The sequence below is a fragment of the Sapajus apella genome, unplaced genomic scaffold, assembly GCF_009761245.1.
Source record: "Sapajus apella isolate SASKATOON/1434 unplaced genomic scaffold, GSC_monkey_1.0 scaffold88, whole genome shotgun sequence".
In the NCBI taxonomy this organism is placed as follows: domain Eukaryota; kingdom Metazoa; phylum Chordata; class Mammalia; order Primates; family Cebidae; genus Sapajus; species Sapajus apella.
The window spans coordinates 3,495,949-3,504,002 of record NW_022437028.1 but is presented as its reverse complement, the minus strand read 5'-3'; positions in this window follow the sequence as shown (position 1 = coordinate 3,504,002).

Sequence of the window (8,054 nt, the reverse complement as noted above, 5' to 3'; positions counted from 1 at the left end):
TATCTTTATATATCTACACATCTACGTACCTGTGTACTTATGTATCTGTCTATATACCTGTGTATCTATATATCTATGTACTTGTTTACATATATATGTATCTATATATGTACCTATTTATGTATCTATCTGTGTATATACAGATGTATGTATGTACGTGTCTATCATCTATTTATCTATTTGTCATCTATGTATCTATATATGTATGTATTTATCTGTGTATATATGTATGTATGTGTCTATCATCTATTTCCATCTATCATCATCATTTATCTCTATGTATCTTTGCATCAATCATCTATGTATGTATCTATCAATCATCTATTTGTATGTACCTATGTATCTACATATCACCTATCTACATACCTATCTATGTATCTATCATCTATCTGTCTCTATGTATCTTCGTATCAATCATCTATGTATGCATCTATCAATCATCTATTTGTATGTATCTATGTATCTACATATCACCTATCTATGTACCTATCTATGTATCTGTCATCTATCTCTATGCATGGATGTATCTATATATCATCTATGTGTCTATCATCTATCCATCTGGATCTATGTACCTATATATCATTTATCATCTATGTATCTATCTTTGTATCTGTCAATGTACCTATCTATGTATCTATGTGTCTATGTATCTATATATGTATCTATTTACGTATCTATCTGTGTATGTACAGATGTATGTATGTATCTATCATGTCTATGTATCTGTCATCTACATATGTATATATGAATGTGTCTGTTTATATATGTATGTATGTATCTATCAACCTACCGATCTATCTATGTATTTATCTATGTCTCTCTCTCTCTTAGTTCTTTTTGTCTGGAGAACTGTGACTGCTATGGCACAGAATTAAGGAACCTGTCCTTTGACCAGCAGTAGAGATGACCGTAACACACTCTGAAGTTTGAGCAGCCCTGTCCCTGTTCCAATACCCACTACTTTCAGCTGGGTGACCAATGAATGAATAGAAAGTTCTGGTGATCACTGCTACCTAACATGGCAGTCCCTCTGCACAGTGAAGAGAGGAGCATGTCTTAATGGCTCCAAGTATTAGGAAGCTTCCCATCCCCTGCCAGCTTCATTGATTGGAGCCTAAGGGATGCTTCTCACATTTTCACAGGTGCAGCGGGCAGGGATCTGCGAGTTCGCATTTCGACCGAGCTCCTGGGTAAGACCAGTGCTTCTGGCCTGCAGAACAGACTTCTAGGCATCAGATGCCCCTGAACTGAACCCCTGGCCCTGACCCCTACTGGCTCTGGGATTCTGAGAATGTTGCTCAACTTAGCTGAACCCAGACTGCAATATTTACAATTTGGGGGTGATGAGGCCTGGTTTACAAATGTGCCATGAGAGCAGGTGACACTGTGCCGTGGAGTGCCTAGCACAGGCCTGGCACACAGTTATCACTCACTAAGCATTCTCTTTTTCTGCATCTTTCAATCCCCAGATGGGCATGACCTTCCCCCAGGAGAATAACAACAGGTTGGTTTGAACACACACAAAAAGAACAGGACATACAGGGCTGCCTTCCCAGTTTTGAGTGTACTCTCCCAGTTTTCCCCTTCCTGAATTATTAAGTGGTTAGACCTTGTCCAGTCTGCATTGATTCTGGTTGGCCCACAGTCATTTTTGCTTTGGAAACTGTGTTTTATCATTTTCCACTGGTCCACACTGACCTTTGATATATAACTGCTTGAAAAATGAGTGTTCTTAGGGAATCATTCCCTAAAAAAGGGCAGCTTCACCTTATTCCCTATCGTCTTAGAGACTGGGGTCCCAGAGCCCATCTCAGAATAATCCTTCTGACCATGCACTTTTCCCTTGGGGAGAAAGGTCTCGAAATGCAATTTATTGTAAAACACACAGTGGTTACTGAGCTACCACAGTCAATGATATTCCTTTTATTACTACTCAGATGAGAACAGAAAATGACATTGGGAAGCAGTGAACTCACCAGAAGGGCAGAGAAAGTCATTAAATTCAACATGCATCATATTTCATAATCAGAACCCCGTAGTCAGCACTGACACCACCAAATGAGTTTGTTGCAGCCATGATAATATAAAACCCACGGCAACTCCTTCCCTTGGCTCTCTCTTTCTGGACCCTTGCTAGGGCCAGGCCATTAATCATTGCAGGCAGGGGACGGTGCAGACCACTGCACTCTGGATTGCATAAACTGAAAATACATCAGTATTAGTGGAGAACACTGTCTTTAGTTTATCTTTGTTTGAAGCACTGGCTTCTGAAGGGCTGGATGCTATTACAGCTAAACCATGTAATTAGAGCCTCTCATGGCTTACATGGGAAGGATTAAGAGGAAGCCCTTTCTTCAGGGAGTGAAGCTTGCACTGAGAACGTGTGGGGATGCTGATGGAATCTTCTAGTTGATACCCCAAGTGGTATATGGGAGTGAACGGGCACTCGTGTGGTCTCACAGTGGGCCACCAGAGATTCCTGGACACACATAAGGTTTATCTTAGCACTTTATTTTGATTTTGCATTCTATGCCATAGAATATATGTTGTTTATATAATACTTTTCTGTTTTGGGGATGGAGTCTTGCTCTGTCACCCAGGCAGTGGCACGATCTCGGCTCACTGTAGCAGCCTCTGCCTCCTGGGTTAAAGCGATTCTCCTGCCTCAGCCTCCTGAGTAGCTGGGATTGGCGGGGGGCATGCTACCATGCCTGGCTAATTTTTGCATTTTTAGTAGAGACGGGGTTTCGCCATGTTGGCCAGGCTGGTCTCGAACTCCTGACCTCAGATGATCCACCCGCCTTGGCCTCTTAAAGTGTTGGGATTACCGGCGTGAGCCACCACAACCAGCCAATACTTTTACAATCGTGTTTTGAAACCAGGCATGGTGGCTTATATCTGTAATCCCAGCATTTTGGGAGGCTGAGGAGGGAGGATTGTTTGAGCCATGGAGTTCGAGACCAGCCTGAGCTACATAGTGAGACCTCGTCTCTACAGAAAATTTTTAAAAAATTAGATGAGTGTGGTGGCACACACCTGTAGTCCCAGCTACTCAGGAGGATTGCTTGAGCCGACAAGTTCCAGGCAGCATGAGCCAAGATTGTGTCACTGCACTCCAGCCCGGGTTACAAAGTGAGACCTGTCTCAAAAAATGATAATCATCATAAAAATAAAAAATAAAAACCCAGGGACATGTGACAAGAGTGACCTGAAGTTTCTTGAGTCCAGGATGTGTACTTAAGAAGAACTTAGCTACAGGATAACATCTTATATTTGATTAAATCATACAAGAACCTGCAGGATCTAACCCTTTTTTGACTTCTAATCTTAGCACACAAACTCAGCAATTCCTATTTCCATCACAGTGAATCTTATTATTAATTTTTTTGAGATAGATTCCTGCGTTGCCCCCTCACCCCGGGCTGGTGTGCAGTGGCACAATCTCAGGTCACTGCAACCTCGGCCACCCGGGTTCAAGTGATTCTCCTGCCTCAGCCTCCCGAGTAGCTGGGATTACAGGTGCTCATCACCACACCCCGCTAATGTTTGCATTTTTAGTAGAGATGGAGTTTCACTATGTTGGCCAGGCTGGTCTCGAGCTCCTGACCTGGTGATCCGCTCACCTCGGCTTCCCAAAGTGCTGGGATGACAGGTGTGAGTCACCGTGCCCAGCCCACACTGAATCTGTAGATCAAACTCGCAGCCCACAGCCTGCATGCTGCCCAGGACAGCTTTGAATGTGGCCCAACACAAATTCATAAACTTTCTTAAAACATTATGAGATTTTATTTTTCACAATTTTTTTTTAAAGCTAGTCAGCTCATGTTAGTGTTAGTGTATTTTATGTGTGGCCCAAGACAATCTTTCTTCCACTGTGCCCAGGGAAGCCAAAAGACTGAACACTCTTTCATGATCTTCTCTGTCTCCACTGAGCCAAATCTCTCTTGGCTGTTTAAATACACACTGGCAGTTTCTCTCTGCTCTTATGGAATACATCACAATGAATTCAAAGTCCTTGGTTTATCCCTTTCTCTGTGATGATAAGGTCACCCACCACAGTTTTTAAATGCAAGAGCTAGGATTTAAAATCAAGTAATCCTCATCGCCCCGAAAGACATCTTACTTATAATTCAAGAGGTGCTTTAAAAGATGTTGCAGTTAATATACAAAGTCAGTCCACGGAGAGAAATGCAATAACCACAATCAGATCATTAGCAAAACAGTAAAAGGCTGAACTGATGTGGCAGAACATCAAATTAGCCAAATAAAAGTCAGAATCAAGAAAAAGACACTGTATAAAAATTAATAGGAATATAGTGCAAAGTGGTGAACGTAGGGGAGAGCGCGTGGAGCTCCAACCTGCCACTGAAGGCATGATAAAAAGGGAATAAGACAGAGTAATGGTGCAGAATTCATAACCAAGGGTATAAAACAGAGAATGATCCATAGCTTAAAAAATAAAAGAAAATGTAAAAATGGTGACTCAACTCCAGGTAAAACTAATAAGCAGAGAGCATTACCATGATACTGCTTTTTAACTTTCTTTAATTCAAAGACATAATTTAGACTAATTGGAGGTGTACTTCGGTGGGGAATAAAGATAAAACTTGGGGCCAGGTGCAGTGGCTTAAGCCTGTAATCCCAGCACTTTGGGAGGCCGAGGCGGGCGGATCACGAGGTCAAGAGACTGAGACCATCCTGGCCAACATAGTGAAACCCCACCTCTACTAAAAATACAAAAAAAAATTAGTTTGGCGTGGTGGTGTGCACCTGTAGTCCCAGCTACTCAGGAGGCTGAAGCAGGAGAATTGCTTGAACCTGGGAGGCGGAGGTTGCAGTGAGCCGAGATCGGGCCACTGCACTCCAGCCTGATGCCTGGAGACAGAGTGAGACTCTGCCTCCAAAACACAACACAACACAACAAAACAAAACAAAACAAAACAAAACACTTGGTCAGGCACGGTGGCTCATGCCTATAATCCTAGCACTTTGGGAGGTGGAGGCAGGAGGATCATTTGAGGTCAGGAGTTCAGGATCAGCCTGGCCAACATGGTGAAAATACATGTCTCTACTAAAAATACAAAAATTAGCTGGACCTGGTGGCAGGTGCCTGTAATCCCACCTCCTAGGGAGGGTGAGGCAGGAGAATTGCTTGAACCTGGTAGGTGGAGGCTGCAGTGAGCTGAAACTATGCCACTGCACTCCAGCTTGGGCGACAGAGTGAGATTCTGTCTCAAAAATAAATAAATAAATAAATAAATAGGCTGGGTGCAGTGGCTTACGCCTGTAATACCAGCACTTTGAGAGGCCAAGGCAGGGGGATCCCAAGGTCAGGAGATTACGACCATCTGGCTAACATGGTAAAACCCTGTCTCTACTAAAAATACATATAGTATTTTTAGTACTATAGCATTTTTAGTATTATGTATATATAGTATTTTTAGTATTATATATATAAATATATATATATATATTTATATTAGCTGGGTGTGGTGGCATGCTCCTGTAGTCCCGGCTACTCAGGAGGCTGAGGCAGCAGAATCATTTGAGTCTGGGAGGCAGAGGTTGCAGTGAGCCAAGATCACAGCACTACACTCCAGCCTGGGCAACAGAGTGAGACTCCGTCTCAAAAATAAAATAACAAAATAAGAATAAAAGTCCTTTATACTCCTTCTGATTAACTATGAGATATCAAATCACCTGTTCTTGGCCATTAAGGGCTTCTCTGGGAGATCCAATAACTTCAGTCACTTGTGATTACTAAGCATCCAGTCTACTTTAAGATGCAGTCTCCAAATTGATTTTACTCTAAGATTTCATTCTAAACTCTCCCCTCTGTACCTTCGCCAGTGGCCCAGTGGAGAAGGGCTGGCCAGCAGGGCCTAGCTCTGGGATGGGCCACCCTGCCACGCTCCCTTAACGCCCCAGGTCCTCTAGTTGGCTGGGGGAAAGAAGTGGGGATTTGAGAAATAATTGTCATTTTTCAGTGGTTTCTCAGGTTTTTTCTGGCTTTTCTGGTTCTCACTGCCTATTGCTTCTGTAGATGTGGCCATTGATATCTTCATAAATGCAATATGAGTTTCCTTAAGGTCAAGTTCAACTGCACCTCAACCCATCCTTCATCTGGACTCCCACATGGCTTTCTTCCTTTGCCCTCCAACCATCAGGTCATGCGACCTCTGACAAATAGCACGTTGCCTGCTTGTCTGGAAGCCCTGCTGTTTCTGTTCCCTCCTCTGACCATAGGGCTCTTTTGTGAACAGTTGCAGGATCCAGGAAGGAATCCTCCAAAGAATGGGAGAGGTGGAGTGTGGCTGACTCCTTCCTTTTCTCCCAGGCACACTACCCTACAGCTCCCTTTTGCCTTCATGAAGCAGAGTTTCCCACATTGAGAAATCTCTGGAAGGGGAGTGTCTGTGGTTCATACAGGATTCCAAACTCCAGGGATCCCTGATACACCCTCCAACAACTCATTATACTTCTCTCTGTCCTGAGGACTGCCCCTGAGTGACCCTGTAGATTCTTCAGCTCAACAAACACACAGCTGGGGCAGGTGGTACAAATGTCCAATTCTAACAGGCTCCCAGCATCTCAGTATGTTTTTCTATTGGACTCTTCCTGGGGTCAGAAGAAAAACCTCAGAGGTTGGATGCGGTGGCTCACGCCTGTAATCCCAGCACTTTGGGAGGCTGAGGCGAGCAGATCACAAGATCAGGAGTTCCAGGCCATCCTGGCCAATATGGTAAAACCCCGTCTCTACTAAAAATACAAAAATTAGCTGGGCATGGTGGCACGCACCTGTAGTCCCAACTACTCAGGAGGCTGAGGCAGAAGAATCACTTGAACCCAGGAGGCAGAGGTTGCAGTGAGCTGAGACCGTGCCACTGCACTCCAGCCTAGGTGACCAAATGAGACTCCGTCTCAATAAACAAATAAGGGAAACACATTAATTGCCTTTATAGACTTTCAGTCTTTAACTTTTTTCTAATGATCATAGCAGGGAACTAAACTTAGCACCATTCTCCTAATACGAGATTTTTGTATTTTTAGTAGAGATGGGATTTTGCCATGTTGGCCAGGCTGGTCTCAGACTCCTGGCCTCAAGTGATCTGCCCACCTCAGCCTCCCAAAGTGCTGGGATTACAGGTGTGAGCCACCACATGCAGGCATTCTGGGTAGATTAAAGGTTAAGTATTAAAAATAACCTAAAAAGACAACATAATATTGCTATGTATTTCTGAATATATGTGCTGCTCTATTCACACACACACACACACACACACACACACACACACTTTTGGTATTCCAAGTAACTTCTCTCTAAGGGTTACTTGGTTTTACTTGCTATCGCGTGAAAAGATACTCGGCCAGCCTGGAGGACACGGTGGAAGGACACGTCTCTATTAAAAATACAAAAATATTAGCCTACATAGTGACAACCCCTGTTATCCCAGCTACCACGGAGGCTAAGGCAGGAGAATCATTTGAACCTGGGAGGCAGAAGTTGCAGTGAGCCAAGAGTGTGCCACAGCACTCCAGCCTGGGCAACAGAGCCAGATTCTGCCAAAAAAAAAAAGATAGCTTTGGTCATCAGGGAAACAAATGCATACCAAAACCGCAATGAGATATCACTTCATACCTACTAGGATGGCTATATATTTTTTTAAAAGGACAAATAGTGTGTTAGCAAAGGTGTGGAGAAATTGGAATTCTTGTAAGTCACTGGTGGGAGTATAAAATTGTGCAGCTGTTGTGGAAAAGCTTGGCCGTTCCTCAGAACACTGACCATCGAATTTCCCTATGACCTGGCAATTCCACTTTTAGGTATATACCCACGAGAAATGAAAACATATGTCCACACAGAAAACCTGCTTGTGAATGTGTACGGTGGCACTTACCATAACAGCTCAGAAGTGGAAACCATCCACTTTTCCATCATTGGGTGAACTGACAAACACAATGTGGTCTGTCCCTAAAGTGGGACATTACTCAGCCATAAAAATATGAAGTAGCCGGGCGCGGTGGCTCAAGCCTGTAATCCCAGCACTTTG